Source organism: Protopterus annectens, chromosome 17.part0 (assembly GCF_019279795.1).
Source record: "Protopterus annectens isolate FY-2018-M chromosome 17.part0, PAN1.0, whole genome shotgun sequence".
NCBI lineage: Eukaryota > Metazoa > Chordata > Ceratodontiformes > Protopteridae > Protopterus > Protopterus annectens.
Window position 1 is genome coordinate 6,710,751 of NC_056751.1, and position 20,093 is coordinate 6,730,843.

Here is a 20,093-nt window from a genome sequence, read left to right on the forward strand (position 1 = left end):
ACGTCCGGCCTGTATACAAAAATGTAGAGCCACTGCCCATACATAGGACGTCGCACGAAGGCACAGTAAATGTCAGCCATAAAAGGGACTTCTGCATGTACAATCTTCAGAATAAGAAAGCCCCACAAGGAAAGGAATCCAAAAGGAGCCTAAGGAGATCATCCTAGGAAACAGCAAGTTGTAGGGGAAAGGTGGGAGGGACAGAATACTGCAACATAGAAGTGAAGGACATCTATGGTTATGGTAAGATTTTACACAACTATTCTATGTCCTTCTATTCAATGTTGCAGTATTCTTTACATATGGGAGAGTGCCAAAGCTGTAAGGGGACCCAGGGTGGAGGATATAGAGTAGGAAAAAGCTAAGAGGAAGCACTTTCCAGGAATCCATGGAGGATTGCCCTGGCAAAACCTGCCCTGGTCCTGGAAACATTATCCAATTTGTAATGTTTCGTAAAGGTATGAACAGATCCAGGATGGAATGAGCATCTGGAACTTTGAAGACGGCCCCTGAGGATGCAAATGATCTACAGTAATGGGCCTTAATAGAAGCAGATAATAACTTCCCATGGAATTCATACCAAAACACAATAGTCTTAGAAGTCCATGTGGAGATGGTTTGTTTGGATACAGGATGAAAGGAAACAAAACGTTGATCCAACCTCATAATCGACTTAGTTTTGCCCAGACAAAATATGAGTTGTCTATGAACATCCAAAGTATGCAAAACCCTCTCAATGGAAGACTGTGGAGAAGGGAATAAGGTAGGCAGTTGGATAGACTGATTAAGAGACAACTCATTCACCATTTTGGGCATAAAGCTTGGATTAGCTCTCAAGGATACTCTGTCCCTATGAAAAACTAGGAAAGGGGGGAAGCTATCAATGCCTGAATCTCAGGGACCCTTCTAGTAGAGGTTAAGGCTACTAGACGCACACTTTTCCATGTGCAGAACTTTAGAGAAGCAGAATCTGCTGGTTCAAAAGGGGCCTGAATAAGCTCTTCTAGCACATAGTTAAGATCCCAAGGGGGAGGAACTGGTTTCCTGAGGTGTTTTAAATGTAGGTTGCCTTTAAGAAAAAGCTTAACTTCTAACCTGCAGCTAAGGGGGGAGTAAAAGGCAAACAGGCAGACAAGGCAGAGCAATGGACTTTAATTGAAGAATAGGAAAGGCCACACTGTTGAGCAATTCACACAGGTAAGAAAGTAGTAAGCGAATGTCTGCACCAAAGGGATCCTCTTTCCTTTTTTGGCACCAAATGGAAAATCTTTTCCACTTGGAAATGTACGATTTTTTAGTATTGGGTTTCCTGGCCTCCTGCAAAACCTGTAGCACATCCTTAGAAAATAGGTGCCAGAAAGAGATCAAAAGTTGACCGCCCACAAGATTAGCTGTAGGGTTGACACATGAGGGTAAATCAATGACCCTTTGTCCTGAGTGAGTAGGTCCATTTGGTGAGGTAACTTGCAATGATGACCCTTGGCTAATTGGAGAAGAAGAAGGAACCAGTGCTGTCTTGGCCAAAAGGGGGTTACTAGCAAGATTATGGGTTTCTCCTGTAGGATTTTCAGCAGGACTTTTTGAATTAAGGGGAAGGGGGGGATGCATAGAGAAAAAAGAAGTTATGTACTTACCATAACGTTCCATGTGAGTTGTTTATCTCGCCTTTATTCTCACTGACGGTTTCTGAGCCGATCCTCGGCTCCGATATGGCCGATAGCAAAGCTCAAGGTTTACCAGTAGCTAACCTTGAGCTTTGCTATCGGCCGTATCGGAGCCGAGGATCGGCTCAGAAACCGTTATATATATATATATATATATATATATATATATATATATATATATATACCCTTTTATTTATTTCTACCAAGAACACTTCCCGAAGGGGAAGAAGAAATATTGAATAACCAGGATGGTACTAGCCTCTAAGTCAACAGTCAGCCAGGAGGGGAAGGAGGGGGAAGGAGGGAGGGACATGAGAATAAAGGTGAGATAAACAACTCACATGGAATGTTATGGTAAGTACATAACTTCTTTATGTGAAGTTGTTAAATCTCGCCGTTTATTCTCACTGATGGGTAGCGTCCCTAGCAACCTCAATCTTGGGTGGCTCATGGAAGTATGTTCTTCAGTACCGTGGAACCAAAGGAAGACCTGTCCCTTGAAGCCTTATCTACTTTGTAATGCGTGATAAAGGTATGAGGCTTAGACCAAGTGGCTGCAGCGCAAATATTGTCAAGGGGCAATTTAGCTTGAAAAGCAGAAGACGTAGAGACGGCTCTGGTAGAATGAGCCTTAGGTTTGCGTGTTAATGGCATGCTCGCATGTTCATAAACAAAGTATATACAATCGGATAACCATTTAGATAAGGTTGTTTTAGCCACTGGATTGCCTTTTCTGGCTTCTGAGAAGGATACAAAAAGTTGATCTGATTTTCTAATATCCTTAGTTCTGTCAAGATAAAATCTGAGCTGTCTGTGTACATCAAGTTTGTGCAGCATGTATTCCAATTTGCTAGAGTCGTTGGGAAAACGACTGTCAGTTCAATGACCTGATTGATATTTGATTCAGAACAGACTTTAGGTAAAAACAAGGGGTTTGTTCTGAGAGATACTCTATCAGCATGGAAAATCATGTAAGGTGGTCTGATAGATAATGCTTGAAGTTCTGACACTCTGTGGGCAGAAGTAATGGCCACAAGAAAAATTGTTTTCCAGGATAAATATTTGAGATCACAAGAAGATGCTGGTTCAAAAGGGGGAAGAATAATTTGAGACAGCATAAAGTTTAAATTCCAGGGAGAATAGGGAATTTTGATAGGAGGTCTCATGTGAAGAACGCCTTTAAGAAAAGTCTTACATAATTTATGGCCCATAACATTTAAGCCACCAAACCCAAGGTGAAAATTTGAGATGGCAGCTAACTGGACTCGAACTGTAGCAGCTGCTGCCCCTTCCTTAAAAATCTTTGTCAAGAATTCTAAAATAGATGATAGCGGAGCTCGGAAAGGGTAAATCTTCTGCGTGTTGGCCCAAATTGAGAACCTTTTCCATTTACTGCCATATAATTTCCTGGCAGATGGCTTGTGAGAAGACAAGATAATTTGTCTTGTATCTTCTGAAATTGAATGAAGCCTGGCAATTAGGGGAAGTGGATTAGCCAAGCAGTCATTTTCAGGGACTGCAGTAAAGGATGGAGGTCCCCTGACTGGTGCATCAGAAGGCCCGGAACTGGGTCCAGGATCCATGGATCTTCCAACAGATAATGGTGGAGAAACAGGAACCAAATCTGTCGAGGCCAGTAGGGGGCTATGAGAATAACAGTCCTTCCCAGTGATTTTGCTGTCTGTAAAAATCTGGGTATCATGGGAAGAGTGGAAATGCATAAAGGAGACCCGAGAGCCAATCGTGTAAAAGTGCATCTCTCGGGGGATGACCGGGAGGTGGTATTAGGGCAAAGTACCTTCTGCATTTTGAATTGATGTGGCTGGCAAAGAGGTCGCAGCAAGGCAGGCCCCATTTGCAGAAAATCAACTCCGCAACCTGTTGTTTGAGAGACCACTCGTGACGGAGCAATATCGCCCTGCTTAGCTTGTCCGCTATCACGTTGGATTTCCCCGGGATGTGCATTGCTAACAGAAAATATTGGGACGACACAGCACATTGCCAGACCCTGAGGGCTTCTTGACAAAGGGGGTAATACTTGGTTCCGCCTTGCTTGTTCAAGTACCAGTCTACTGACATGTTGTCCATCTGAATTGCAATAGTTCCTAGAGGGAGAGAGTCCTTTAAGTACTGCAACGCCAGAAGAACCGCTCTCAACTCTAGAACATTGATGTGCAGATGTGATTCTTGATCTGTCCATGTGCCTTGGGCAGTCTTTCCCTGAAAATGCCCCCCCCCCCTATCAGGGACGTGTTCGTGGTCACAGTGGCTACTTGGGGGGGGGACAAAGGGTCTTCCGATTGTGACATGAAGAGACGTCAACCACCACCGAAAGTCTCTCTTGCAAGAATCCGTGATGAGAATCATGTGGTGCATCGGTAGTTTCTGGTACGACCACTGAGCAAAGAGGAGCCATTGAAGAATTTGCATATGCATCCTTGCGAGTGGTATAGCCAGGATTGCTGCCGCCATTAAACCTAGTACCCTCAATACCTCTGCTGCTGTTGCTTTGTTCTTTGACACCAGTGAGCTGACATGTTGGCGGAGAAGTGAGACTCTTTCGATAGGAAGACGTAGAGTGGTAGTTGAGGTATCTAACTCTGCTCCTATAAAAACGGTATGCTGCAATGGCGATAAGGCAGATTTTTCAAAGTAGACTGTAATGCCTAATTGATGGCAGAGTGTCAGAGTGTATTGTGTTGCCTGAGTCAATTGATGCATGTGGTAGCGGTGAGGAGCCAATCGTCTAGGTATGGAAACACCTGGAATCCTAGACGTCTCAGGTGAACCGTGACCACTGCCATGCATTTGGTGAACACTCTGGGGGCTGTAGTGAGACCAAAGGGCAGGGCTTGAAATTGGTAATGATTGGCTCCCAGCCGGAAACGCAGATGATCTCTGGAGCGTCTGTTCATCTTTATGTGATAGTACGTGTCCTTGAGATCTATGGAGCACATCTAATCGCCTTTCCCTAGGAAGGGAAGAATGGACTGAAGCGTGACCATTCTGAATGTCTCTTTATTTACGAACTGGTTGAGTCTGCTGAAGTCCAAGATAGGTCTCCAGTCCCCTGTTTTCTTTGGTACCAAAAAGAATCTTGAGTAAGTTCCAAATCCAACTTGGTCTGCTGGGACTGGTTGGATGACTCTTTTTTCTAGCAATCTGTGGACCTCTACGATTGCTTGTTCCCCTGAGATTGGGTGGAACATCTGGGATTCTCTTTACAGGGGGCAGATAAGGTCTTGCCTTCCTGCTACCACCTGGTTAAAGTTTCCTTTCATTTGGGCCCAGACAGTGATGAGCCATCGAATGGGGTGTTAATAAAGGAATACTTAAAGGGTTCCGCAAAGGAACAGAGATGCATCCAGGCATGTCTTCGAAGAGCAATGCCGGAACTAGCGGCTCTACTCGAACCATCAGCTGCATAGGATATGAGATGCATGGACGAGTTTACCACTGAGTTTAGGGTAGCGAGCTGGGAGTTGACTTTGTTGGCCACCCCTGCAGCTACTGTACCCTGGAGAGTATCTCCTAGCTCTTTCAGGAGATCTCTTTGTAGTCTCATAAAGTGGGTTAAGTAATTCAGTGATCACAGACAAAAAGTCGCTGAACTAAACATGCGTTTCCCATATCTATCTATGACCCTAGAATCTCTTTTAGGAGGATGGATAGATGTGGATGTCTCAGACGCTTCCTTTTTGGTGGCTGCAGCTACCACCATGGCATCAACAGGCACTCCCTTTGTCAAAAATGGCTTGTCCACTGGGGCAGACATGAATTTATTGGGCTTACGAGGAACAGGTTCCATAGCCTCTGGTGACTCCCACGCCTTACGAGAGATCAGTTCCATGTAAGGCGGAGACACCCAAGAAGTGGAAGGTTAGACCCAAAAGCCTTCAAGAGCCCGGACTGGTCCTCAGTAGGGGTCCTGGACTGCCAATCGCCCCTCTGACTAAGGATCTCTAGTATCTCTGCAAAGGAGATATCCTCAGAGGGGGATCGAGGGGACCCTTCTGACTCACCCAAGTCTGTGTCAGATGTTAAAGACTCCTGTGGGGAGTCTAAGTGCCTCCTCTTGCACAGTCTCTTCCTGGGCACCTCCTCAGTGGGGGGATCTGGGGAGGTCTCAGAAGAGCAGGGGACACCCTGTGGGGGTACTTGAGGCTCGGGGTCCATACGCTTAGGGGGACCGGTAGACAAAAAAGCAGACACAGGAGCTTGAGGGGAGAGGGAAGGCTGAACCGATGCTGACGTTGTCTTTGGAGACAAAACTCTCCTCATAGCATCGAAGGCACTATGGCTCCGACAAAAAGGAGTGGATGGACCCAAGAGTACCATCCGATCCTCCCGCACCGAAACCCTGGGCTCCGAGCCTGAGGTAGGAGCCGAGCTCATCCAAGCCGAAGCCCCGAGAGGAAGAGTCGGCACCGACAAATCGGTTCGACTATCCTCCCCAGACCCAATGGGACAGCGTCGGCTCCTAGAGTCCTTGGTCGGTACCGAGGACATCCGAGTAGATGGAGCCGATAACACCGGTGTGGGTATCGGTTCCAAGGGTTCGACAATCATCGGTTCAGTATCCTTCGGCTCCGAGAGTCCAGTACGGATCGGAGGAGGAGTAGACAAATTTGGTTCCATGGTCTTAGGCACCGACGAGCTGGTCGGGGCCGACAAAAATTTGGCAAGTCCTGGTGCCTGTAAAAGCTTCTGCACTAGCCGATCCATGTCCAAATCTGAAAGGCTAACTGAGGACTTAGCTGAGTGCATCGAAGGTGCTGACTGGAGCAGAAGAGAAGAGGGAACTTCAGAGACCGGTTCCAATACTGAGAGCTGGCTCCAAATCAAAGATACACTCGGTTCCGAGGTCTGTGGAACCGATGACCCTCCCTCTGAAGTTTTTGCCTTTTTTGTCACTTTAGGATCTGACGATTTTGTGGATTTTGAGGATTTGGAGGATGTGCTAGTACCCTCATGGCAATTCAACACCTCAGAAAAGGAATGCTGTAATAATCCCATGTCTATAAGCTTCCTCCTTCTCTCCAAGAGGACTCTTGAAGGAAAGGAATGGCAAATGCTGCAAGTGTCTTGGAGGTGTTTAGCCCCCAGACAGTAGACACATTGAATGTGTCCATCAGTGACGGACATTTTCTGCCCACAATCTGGGCATTTTTTGAATCCCAATTTAGGATGGGATTTCTCCTTTTCATCCGACATAGTTAAGTAAAACAAACCATTAAAGTAAGACAGTAAAGTCCTTACTTAACTTGTAAAGACCCACAAAACAACTAAGCCCAATCCGGGCACTATCTATAACAAATAATTACAGATTACAAATATAGGGCTAAAGAAGCCCACAGACAAAAACCCTGACTATTAGAAAGGACTAATAAGTGTAAATAGGGCTAAAAGCCCACACAAACCAACTAAGCTAACAGGGCACTAACTATCTAAAACTATAGATTCTATTATCTAATTATCTAATACTAACACACAACTATCTTAGAAAAACAAAAAAGAAAGTTTTTTTTTATAAAACTTGCTGTTTTTATTTCCCACAAATGGTCCGAGCTAGCTGGATCACCGAGATCTCTCTTGCCGCGGCAAACTAGATCTGAGTTAATTCCAGCAGTGCATTGTGGGATAAGGGGTTTAGTCTCAAGCTACTGGCAAACCTTGAGCTTTGCTATCAGCCATGTCAGAGCCGAGGATCGGCTTCGAACCCTTCAGTGAAAATAAACGGCGAGATTTAACAACTTCACATTATCCCCTTCCATGAGAAAGACAGAGTGTCTATATTCCACACTTGAGGGTGAGGGATCCTTGCACAAAAGCAAGGAAGCTGTCTGTTCATAGGGGAGGCAAAAAAGTCCAGTTCTGGAATACCCCACCGGTTAACTAGATCCAGGAACACATCCTTGTGAAGCATCCACTCGTGAGACTGCGTCATAGATCTGCTTAATGCATCTGCCACCGAGTTCTGAGCTGAGGGAATGCACACAGCATGCAGCGTCACTTTGTATTGAGTAGCCAGTTCCCAGGCCTTGATGGCTAGGCAGCAGAGAACGTAAGATTTTTTTCTGCCCTGCTTGTTTATATACCAAAGGACCGTGGTACTGTCTGTAGGATCTTGAGACGTCCAGGCTGAAATAGAGAGTGGAAGTTCTGTAGAGCTAGAAGTAGAGCACTCATTTCCTTGATGTTGATATGTTCCTTCCTTTGAAAAGGGGACCAAAGATCCATAACTTTCCTGGAAGCAAAAACTGCTCCCCAACATAGGTCTGAGGCATCTGTGAAAAGCTGCTGAACTGGTTGAGGTATTTGAAGAGGTACGCCAGGGTTCTGACTGAGTTGCTGTATCCACCAATGTAACTCTTTTTTTCAGGCAGGCGAGCAGGGGAATCAAGACATCTAAGGGGTGAGCATGCTGGGATCAGACTGTCTTTAGAAACCACTAGAACTGCCTCATGTGTAGCTTTGCAAAGGGCAGTATGGGGACAGTACAGGCCATGAACCCCAGCAATCTCAGAAACTCCCTGGCTGTGATAGAAGGCAGAACAGCCCCCAAGAAGGCCTTGAGATAAGTTACTTTTTTTACAGGAAGAAAAAACATTATCAAGTCTGTGCGGAACCTGCACCCCAGCAAAATCAGGTCCTGACTTGGTAGAAGGGATGATGTTTTGAAATTTACTGAGAAAGCCAGAGCCTGCAGAAAGGGAACAGCTATGTTCAGATGTTGGGTTAACAAATATGGACTGTTGGCCAGAAAGAGCAGATCATCCAAGTATGGGTAGACATGTAGGCCTTTTAACCTCAAATAAGCAACAGCTGGGGCCAGGCACTTTGTGAATACACTTGGAGAAGTAGAAAGGCCAAAGGACAAGGCAGTAAACTGATAGTGCAAAGAACCCACCAAGAAATGCAAAAATTTCCTGAAGTGAGGATGAATAGGGATATGCAGGTATTCATCTTTGAGATCCAAGGAAGCTAAGAAGGCTTGACGATGGATCAGGAGAAGGAGAGCAGGCAGGAATAGCATTCTGAAAGAAGGCACCACCAGTAAAGTGTTTAGTATGGAAAGATCTAATACAGGCTTCAAAGGACATTCTTTCTTTGGAACTAGAAACATCCTGGAGTAGAATCCCCTCTCCAGTTGGTCTGGAGTGACAGACTAGATGGTGCCTTCATGGGAAAGTTGAGCAAGAATAGAAGAAAACAGATGTAGCTGATTACATGGCAGTTGAGATATTCCCTGAAAGGGAGGGAGAGTCTCCCAAGTCATAAAGTACCTGCTTTGGATAACTGAAATCACCCAGAAGTCCTGAATGATTTCCATCCAACCAGAAAGGGAAAGAAAGCAGCAAAGTGACAAGAGGGTGTGTGACTTGAGAAAGGAGACAGAGCTTCAGAGAGGACTTTTTCTGGGCTGAAAGGGCTGCTAAGAAGGAGCAACAGCAATGCCAGTAACAGCTTTAGTCTGTGGGTGTCTCCTAGAAGGCTTATGAGGTCTAGCTCCAGAAGGAGCAGAAGTGGAAGAATGAGCAAGTTTCCTGAAAAAAGGAGTTCTGGCAGGAAAATGCCTATGAAATTTTGGGACTTGAGAAACAAGCAAGTGTTTCAAATCCTGAAGCTCCTTACCTTTCTCCTGCAGTTATTCCCTCCAGTACAGCTCTTTTCAGTGTGTACTTTTAACTCCCAGTGGGTGTGGCTCCAGCCTTTAAAAAATGAAGTTATCACCTTACAGTTCCAACAAATACTAATTGACAGAGGTCATATATCAAGACAATTGTGTTTTCCATCATGTATGCTTCAAGATAAAATATTCTGATACCTTGTATGTAGCATGGTTTTGGAATTATTAATGCAAATTTGAACAGGCAATATTTGACACCTAGAGGAGCAGTAGGAGGTAACTGCAGATACGCCTGGAGATGTCACTCGGCTGTAATGAGTTAAATGACTCTGCAGCTGCTTTGCCAAAGAGGAAGGAATTATCTAGAGGAGCATCCAGCAATTTTGCCTTTATGTCATCAGGGAGAGCCTGGAGACATAACTAGGAATGCCTGCTAAGAACAGATGCAAAAGCTGCTGCTTTGGAAGAGGCCACAGCTGCATCATAACTGCACTTGACTGAGTGTCTAGCTACCCAGGAAGAAGCTGATAAAAGTGAAAGAGCCAAAGATTTAGCCTCTGATTCAGGCAATGGGGAAAGAGCCTGGGCAGCTTGAGTAAGCAAGGTGAAAGCATATCTTGACATGTGTGTTTAATAATTTAGAGCCCTGATAGCCAAGGTGAAAGAGGCATAGACCTTACTCAGTCCTTCCAAAATTTTACTTTCCTTATCAGAAGGAAACAGTGTAGTTGAGGAAGACAGCCTTGAAGATTTACCTGAAGTAAAGGAAACCACAGCTGGGTCAGCTGAGCAGCATTTAAAAAGAAACTTGCAATCCTCAGGGATCTTACAGAAGCAATCAGGTCTTTTAGGAGCATAGGCCTGTGAGTCAGGGATCTTGGATGCTGCCTTAAAGGCATCTAAGAAGGATGGCATGACTGATGGAACTGCTGATGGAGCGGGTAGTAGCTCATAATATCTCTTTTGTTCTTCTGAGATCTGAGAGGAATCCCACTTGAAAATTCCCTCATTTTATTAATAGTTCCCCCAAAGGAAAGCTCTTCCATGGGAGAGTTACCCCTATTAGACTCTTCCTCTGGGGAAGCATATTCTAGAGGAGAAGAAACCTGGGTGGAATATGGTAAGGAGTCTTCATCTGAGAAAGAGTCCTCAGAATATGTGCCATGAATTTCGAATTCCACAGATTGCCCTGAAGAAGGCTTATGAGACCCTGATGGTAGCAGTGAGGATGAGGAGAAGGTCAGGCCGGCTATAGGAGAAGCTACAGCCGAAGGCCTCAGAGCCATCACAGCCTTAATGAGACCCTGCGAAAAAATTTCCCAATCCGATATAGGGGTAGGAAGAGCGGGAACATGCTTAGTTTTTTGCATCTTTTTAGCATGTTTTTCCTTTTGGGGAGAAATGGCGAATGTAGGCCTTACCTCCGACACCTCCCTAGACAAAGGGGCTGGAACAGTCCCAGAGTCTTCTGCAATGACGAGCCGCGCTTTCCACAAGTTGCCCAAATTGAACGTCTGCATAGCTTTGGATGTGCTAGGATCTGCACTCCTGACAGCTTCCATACCAGGAACCGCCAGGGGAGTGGAGTCGTTCCTCCGGTAGCACCACCAGGTTTTCATCAACCGCAAGGGGTACATCGGAGGGAGAAGGCACAGCTAAAGAGGATTCAGGCCTAGCCTTGCTTACCTTTCTCTTAACAGATGGCTCAGAAGCACTCACGGAACCTTCCATAGAGTCGTTAGCCAGATGTTTTGTGCCTTTGATTTTCTAAATAGAGATTCAAGGCCAACAGACAACTGAGCAATGTTTTAGTAACAAAGGCCTGACAAATACAGCAGGCCCAGTGGTCATGATTAGGCCCTAAACAAAACAAGTACAGCTCAAGACTATCTTTATGTGGAATTTGCCTTCCACACTTACACTTGCCCTTTCTGGGTGACATTAACAAAACCAAAAGACAGTAGCAATATATTAAACCCCCTATGGGGTACTTATCTGAAGCTGGAAGACGACACCGACAGTATCCAATGGTAAACCGAACATTCGAGTCAACCTTTCTGAATTATGGCAAAAAAGTTCTGAAGATTGTACGTGTGGACGTCCACTTTATGGCTGATGTTCACTGTGCCTTCGTGTGACATCCCACATACAGGCAGTGGCTCTAAGCTTTTATATACAGGCCGGACATCGGGTCGATTGGCAGAATACAACCCATATGTAAAGACTACTGCGATATTGAATAGAAAGACATGCAAAAATACTTTTCAGAGCACAATATGGCAATGGTCACCGCACCTGTCCTAACTCTCCACTTCATGGAAATGAAACAGATGGGGCTCTAAGTACTAAATGATCTTGGCAAATGGCAAAAAATCTGAAAGGTTGTTGTAGTTTGGCCTTAACAAAAAGTACTGGATGGTGTATGTGGGTGACAACTCTGAAATACATCAGTCTTGCTCTAAAAGATACAAAAATATTTTGACTAAATCCAGTGGCAAATCGCAGGTCGGGGAGAGAGACAAAAACGGCCTATCTATCTTCAAGCTTAACTGACTGCTTCGGAATAGTAGCAGAAAGTAGAACATTCTAACACAGTGTCCTCTAAGGTACTATAACATCACAGTTCTATTAAACTATAAATCACTACTGACTATACTTTCCTATTATTTAATAATGATATCAATTTTCAGAGACATGTCTTTATTTTCTATAATTTGAGTTGCACTAAATAAACAAGAAATAAATTTATTTCACTGAAATGAATACCTGACTCTGAGCAAATTACCTGTTACATTTGCTTATTTATAACATCATCTCATTTACAACAGTAACACATTATCATGTACAGCAATAGGCTGTAATATCAAAGCACAACATTATTATTATCAAGAGAGTAATAAAATTGTAATGGATAAATACTGTTTTCTCGCTATGCATGTTTAATGAGTAATCAGTAAAACAAGACCCATCTAGACAGGATATAGAAAACATACACTGAACCGTATCTAAATAATATGCCCTTCAAACTTTTCCTTATGCTTTAGTAAGTATTTAAGGAATCTATACACAATATTGCTAGTGGTAGTTACTTTGTTAATGTTTTGACATGACATAATCATTTCTGGACAGAAACAAATGCAATGAATATTTACAGAATTTAGAGTTCACACACAGACATTTTTATCTCTGACGTATGCAATCAGATGACTGCAGTTACTAAAGAAATGAAAATTGTTTCACTTAAAAGACAAAAAATGTTCTACAAAAATCATGTAATTCACTACTGCACCTTAGAACTTTTGCTGGCCACCATCCATTTTGTATTTTTAAAGGAGCTCTCAAGAGCGCTGCATCTTCAGTAGTTTGTTGCTCCTGCTTGCTCCAAAAATCAACAAGATTTAAAGGAAATTACTAAATGCTATCCAGCTAATCAGACTACATTTATGAAATAAAATGTCAGACATGGCTTGTGTAAACTTAAACAGGGCAGCGCTTTTAAATTAAGGTGTGCTACAGTGGCTGTTTGAAGTTTGTGCCAAATCTCTGTTCTGACCAAATTGTTGGCAAATGACTTTGACCAATTATTACTGCTGATGAGACGCAGGCTGTTAAATGAAATTCTAAGCCAAGACTTAAGTCTGAGAGTTCAAGATAAATTGGTAAAATGGTATACCCCCTCTCTTGGTGAGCAACATGTGGTCCATCCATCATTTAGCAAAAAGCTTGCAATGATATTAATTGACATGCTGATTAATCCCTGAGTGGTGAAGTAAGTTAAATTAAAGGGGTGGGTCAAAAGTGGAAAAAAGAAGTGGAGACCTCAGAGGCACAAGGTGAGGATGTAATTGGCCAGACTGACCTAGGCATGCTGCAAAGCATCAATCAATATTTTAAGGCAGACTGTCACTGCAGTGTTTGTAAGGTCTTTATTCTGAAATGACTCAAATTAGCTGAATAGAATGAATGCATTTATTCTAACTTCTCATCAGGACTCTTGGAAAGGCTTTAGTGAATATAACATAATTATGTAATTGCTTCCTCAATTCACCAGTAAAGAATGTTGTAACTTCACTGCATCATAAAACATTCTACCAATATAAACCACACTTGACACAATATTCTCACTCTGTCATTTGATTACAACTGATGTGTCCTTGGCTGGATTCATCCTGTTTACCAAACATTATTAGAAAAAATAAGGAACATCCAACATCTGGGATGCCCAAATACCTGTGTTGTTGATGTAGCTCTCTAGCAACATAAACACCTGTCACCTCTAACCCACCAGTCTGCCCCCATGTACTATCAAGCACCTTCCTACAAATCAAGAAATATCCATGAATATCTGAAACCTCCATTATTAAACAAATTATATGCAAGTATATGCTTGCACGACCAACAAGGAATTCCAACAGCCAAGACTGGAATAAGACACTCTCATTCAAAAAATATGGAGGGAAGATATTCATTACCCATCAAGGAGTATTATTTTGTAGATCATAAAGTAAGAGTATATGTCTTAAACCCAACTAAATTATTGCAGTTAGTAGAAGACTAATGGGTAAATGACTTAATGGAAAGAATGGAAGATACCCCTTATTAAAAACACACACACAAGATATTTAACACCTTTCAAAATGTAAAAACTAGCACAAAAATTATAACCAATAAGGCCATATGAACTACTGCAGAAAAGGACACAAATTGCATCTGGAGCAGCCAGATTTTTGAAAGACAACATAAAAACTATAGCATCAACTAAAATACTAACCAACAGAAACTAAGCTAACAGTCTTATGTCAGAGATACTAAGTTACATCAAGGATGACATTAGTATGGAGAAGGTTCTGAAAACATTTTTTTTCTACCTGAAGGTTTTCATTGAAGCGAAAAGTCTTGAAGATGTGACTTGGGTTCAAATGGAGATTATTAGAAGCAATTGTGTAAGATATCAGTCTGCAAAACATTAGTGTGTGCGTGTAAGCTAAAAGTTTGAAACACATTCAAAAGAACTGTCATGCATAACAGGTGCGAATAATACCTTTCTATCATAATGGCTACTCTGTCCATATTATCATGGAATGCAAATGGCATTACAGGTATGCACAAAAGGCAAACACTAGTGAATTACATTAAGAAATGTAAGATGCAAATAACAATGTTGTAGGAGACATATTTAAACAGAAACCAGCATGTGAATTTAACAAAGAAATAATTTCAGTGTGGATATTCAGAAGAATGTCAGGAAGGAGGAAAAAAAAGAGAATAAAAATACAGATGACTGGAGAGAATCCGACTGTGGTGGTGGTGGTGGTGGGACAAAAAAAGATAGATTTTTGGTTGAAAATGGCTACTGGCAGAGGCGGATGAATACACTGGCATGTACTTGTATCCCAACTAAAACTGACACGGAATTTAAGAGAAGTTTGGGAGATGTAATCAAGTTTCAGCAGGAATTATTATTTATGGATGGAGACTGGGACTAGACAGTATGTATCACGGGGCCCTACAAAGGAAAATGTAACAATATATATATATATATATATATATATATATATATATATATATATATATATATATATATAATAATATTTGGTATGGAAGATGTGAATTCAGTTGTAGGAGCTCAGATATAATTTACATATTACCTCCAAAGGTCCAATAACATGGCTAGATTGAAGAGAAATTATATCTCACAAGAACATGTGTATTTGATTGAAAGTCTTGACACACACACACACACACACACACACACACACACACACACACACACACACACACCTTAACAATTTCAGATCATGTACCAATATAAACTAAAACAGAGATTAAGGAAAGTGATTTAAAAAATAAGACACTGACACTTTAATATTTACCTGTAAAAAGAAATTTAAGTAATGAGATGTAAAAATGACTTGAGAATTACTAGGGAAGAAGGAAATTTATTCACAAGGGATAGCTAGTTAGTGGAATAAAATGAAAATGTAGTTTAAAACAGAGTAGAAAAAACAGATATATGGGAAAGAAGTAATAGGAATTATTTAGAGGGTTTGACAAAAGTTAAAGTATTGCAGTGTAAAAGGAATCTCCCAGAACGAGAAAAGGTACAACTGCAGAGTGCTAAAAAGAAAAGAATGGAGTATTTACATAATATGCATGAGGAAGTTTGCTAGTCTGCAACTATTTTTGATAACTAAAAACTCCCTTTTCGAAAGGGCTGTCACCAAACTTAGGAATCCTCTGACATGAAAAATAATAAGAGATCCTACAGAGGCATTATAGATACTTTGGGAATGTTATGAAAATCTACATAAAGCATTGGAATGTGGAAACCAGGAAAAATTGCTGATAGAATTTTTTATAAAAGATTTATTCAGGTCAAGGCCACAGGAAGATGAGGCTCAACAACTAATATCTAAGACAGGAAGACATAACATAAAAATGGTGATGTATAATCAATCAAGGAAGTTGGAAGGAAGGAAACTGATAAAGAAGATAAAAGAATTGAAGATGGGATCTTTAAAAAAGGAAAGCAGCACATTATATAGAAATAAATGGAATTTGTGGAACAATACATGCAGAATAACTTTCAATGTGAAGAGTGAAATTTAAGGGAAGGTAGAACTTGAGCAATTTATACAATGTTGAACTGAATGATAATTGTTAAAAATAAAACATGTATAATTCATAAAGTTAACGTAAACACTTTTCTTTTCTATACTGCAAGTGTACCAATGTCATCTTTGAATATGTAAAGTTAATAAAGTTGTTTTAAAAAAAGAAAACTATGACAAATATTTTATTTGTATGTACATACCTACATTTATATGATCAATATTTTCTTATCAAATGTATTGCAGAAAAATCTTACATTTATAAGAAAAATTATACCACAAAATTAATTTTATATATTTTTTCTACTTTCAAGCTCTTTTTCTATAACATAGGTACCTCACTGTATGGGCCCAAGGAGCACAGGCCAGTCTAATGTTCAGAAATATGGGGCACAATTATTTTGTAATGTCTTTGATTGTTTCTGTTGCTGGCCACTGCTATACACAGCAGCATCACAGACTGTATACTTCAAAGGTATGCACATTCATGTAATAAGAGTGTTAGTGATTCAGACTCTGTGCCTGAAACCAAAACTGTTGCAAGGGCAGGTTGAAAGAATGGTGCAAGCAGTTAGGTGGCATGATCAGCACTTTGGGTGAGATCCTAGTTTGTCCCTGGAATAGTTGCCTCGTGTAGCATTGCCTGTAGCAGTAAAGTACTTAAGCAGTTGCATCTGCAAGCTGACTGCAACTGCCTAAATGTCTTTTGGTCTATATTCTGAACTGTAGCAGGGAGCATCTTGCTACAGTTTAGCAAAGCTCTGAGCAACAACTATGCATCACTTTTGAAACTGTAGAAAGGAGCTTAGCTAAACTATATTGAGAAGTTTCTAGCTACAGCTTCTGAACTTTTTTTGTTTTTTAAAGCAGTAATAACTCAGGTACGGGCCTACACTACTACACACACACACACACACACACACACACACACACACACACACACACACACGCACACACACACACACACACACACACACACACAGTCTTTCTTTCTTTTAGTCATAATACACTTTAGTATGTCTTCTAATGTTACAGTGTTCTACAAAACCATCTCTCCAAGGGTAGTAGATACTGTTCTCACAACACCTGGTACACCTAGTTACTTTAGAAGTTCTTCTGCAGTAATATTTGACCCCTGATCAGTCAAAATGTTCTCTGGATCTCTGATGCAACTAGCCATCATAATAAATTCCTCTACTATTACATCATTTAAAAAATCTACAAAGAAATTTCTTTTGGATTATTACTAATACAATCCATTAAAAATAACACATATACACACCTCTCTGAATAGAATAGACAACAGAAGATATGTGCGCCAAAACAAAAGAAAGGGATACTAAATACTGAAATAGGAAACACGTACATTTGTATGAGAAGGAATGACATTTTTGCATTAAACACATGATGCTATAGCCTACCCCTAACCATTTACAGTTGACTGTGATGAATTTCTGGCTACTGGATTTTAAATGTTTCTTCTGTCATCTGACTACAGGTTTACCCTCCCCTGGATCTGAATGCTGGTAGTTCTGCGGAAGCATATATGCTGGATCTTGAAAAGTAATGACCAAATGATTGATCCTGACAATGATTAATTGGAATTCAACAAAGGAAATGATCTTTTGAGCTATGATACAGAATCAGAATTGTCTAGACATAGTAAACTGTTGCTGAGTCTAATTATGGTGGCTGCCAAAAATGCAATTACTAAAAAAGGAAATTGTCTAAACCAACTATATTAGAAGTAGTAAATATACTAACAGAGATAAAACAACTGGAAATGGGATCTTTAGAAAAGGGTAGGAGCAAATTACATAGAAAAAATAGGAACAATACATGCAGTACAATGTTTTGGAGGAGGGATGAGGTTTAAAAAAAGACAGGATTTCAATGTAATGTTTGAATGACATGACTGGATAGATAATAAGTGATGTATAATGTTTGTAAATAAAAATATGTCAACATGGCTTACTTTCATTTATATTATTTATTTATTTATTTGCATTTGTTTACCAGGATGGTCCGCTGGGCCTAAGTGAGCCCATTTTCAGTGGAGACCCGGGAAGAAAAGCTCCACATATAACAAATATGTAAAAGACACAATTGTTTACATAAAGTAAACATAAAGTAGACATAGAGCAAGTTATACAAGTTACTACATGCTGAAGGAGACAAAATAAAATATAAGATTGTAGATAGTAGGATTTAAAAAAAATGCCAAACATAGTTACAAAACTAAGTTAAATTGCATTAGATTGTAAGAGATTCATTCAGATGCAGTTAGATGTCCCAGAATAGGATATCAAGCATAACTTATAATAGGTTATTGGAGAAATATAAGCTTCAGAGGTAAAAAGACAGAGGAGTACACGAATATAAACTAGTTGTTTAAATGTCTAGTGAAGAATGAGAGGGGACATAATGTAGGAGCAAGAAAATATTATTGGGGGGGGTCAGGTTTTGAAGGGAATGAAATTGGAGCATGTACATTTCCATGAAGAGGAAAGATGTTGTTTCACGATTTGTTTTGAAGCTAGTTGAATTGCTACTGGCCCTGATAGATGCTGGGAGAGAGTTCCACATTTTGGCAATGGTAAAAGAGTAAAGCATCTGAGCAGCAGCTGTTTGCTTTTTCTACTTTCAGGAGTAGTTGATTTTCAGATCTGAGATGCCTATTAGGATTTAAGATTAATTGCAAGAAAGAAAGATGGAAAGGAAGTTTGAGCCAGTCAAGATGATGAAGAGATAGACAGCGATGGGAGGAGAAGCTGGTACCGGTTGTGAATTTGGCAACTTTATTGTAGCACATTTCTAAACTGGATCTCAAAGAGGACTGTATATTGGTACGGAAAGGGGCACCATATAGGAGAGATGGTAACAGAAAGGCAGAGGCAAGGGTTTGCTTGGTGGAGCAGTTGAGGAAGTTTTTGTGCCTGTAGAGCATACCGAGTTTTTGGCTGTTTTTTTTTTAATGTTATTATGTATGTGCAGGTCGAAAGTTAGGTGTTCGTCTATAATTATGCCAAGAAGTTTTGTGTGTGAGACAACTTCAATGGCAGTTTTGTTCTGTGCTTGAATGGTAAATTCTTTTCTATTTAGAGGAGTGTTTTTTAGGGGTGAAAATCACTAGTTTGGTTTTGTGGGGGTTTAGGGATAGGTGGTTGTTTGTCATCCATGTTTCTGTAGTAGTAAGAGCACTTTGGGTAATTTGTTGAAGTTCAGATATGGAACTAGTGGTGCAGATGATAGTGGAGTCATCTGCGTATTGGATAATAGATATGTGAGTAAGGATGGTATGAAAGTCATTGATAAAGATCCTGAAGAGAAGGGGTCCTAATATGGATCCTTGAGAAACACCGATGGAAGTAAGAAGGAATGGGGAGAAAGAGTCTTGCCATTTAATTGATTGCTGTCTATTTGTGAGACAGCTGTTGAACCAGGTGAGGGAAGAGGCGGATATGCTGAGGTGAGTGAGTTTAGAGGAGAAGAGGGTGTGAGACATTGTCAAAGGCCTTGGACAGTTCAAGAAAGAGAGAAGAGACTAATTTACCAGTGTTGCAAGCATGATTGATGGTGCCTAAGAAGGTGATGAGGGCAGTAGTGGCGCTGTGGCCTGGCCTAAAGCCATGCTGGGTGGGGTAAAAAATTTGATTATGAAGGAGATGGTTAAGAAGTTGAAGATGGATGCATTTTTCAGGATCTTACAGTCTGGAGAGAGGATGGCTATGGGTCGAAAGTTGGAGACTTCTGTGTTGTTCCCACCTTTATGTAGAGGGAGAATATATGCTTTTTTTCATATATTTGGCATATAGGACTCATTTAAGGATCTGTTTATGGGGTAGGCGATAGAGTGTGCTGCTATTTGTAGGAATTTGGAATATAGACTGCCAGGGTCATTTGTGCAAAATTTTAGTAATAATTTTCTGATAAAAGAAGTGGGGATGAAGAAAAAGAAAAGCTCTGGGAAGGATGGTTATTAAGGTTTTGAGTAGTTTTGATAGTGGTATTAGGTAAAATGTGAGGAGTGAATTGGAGGAAAGTAGCAGTTAAATTGATTACAGTGCCTAAGAAGTAACTGTTAAAAATATATGCTATTTCAGAAGAGGCTTTGTCAGGGTTTGGACAGGGATTGTTTTCTGAGCCAGGATTTAGAAGGGAAGTAATGGAGTTCCAGAATAGTTTAGG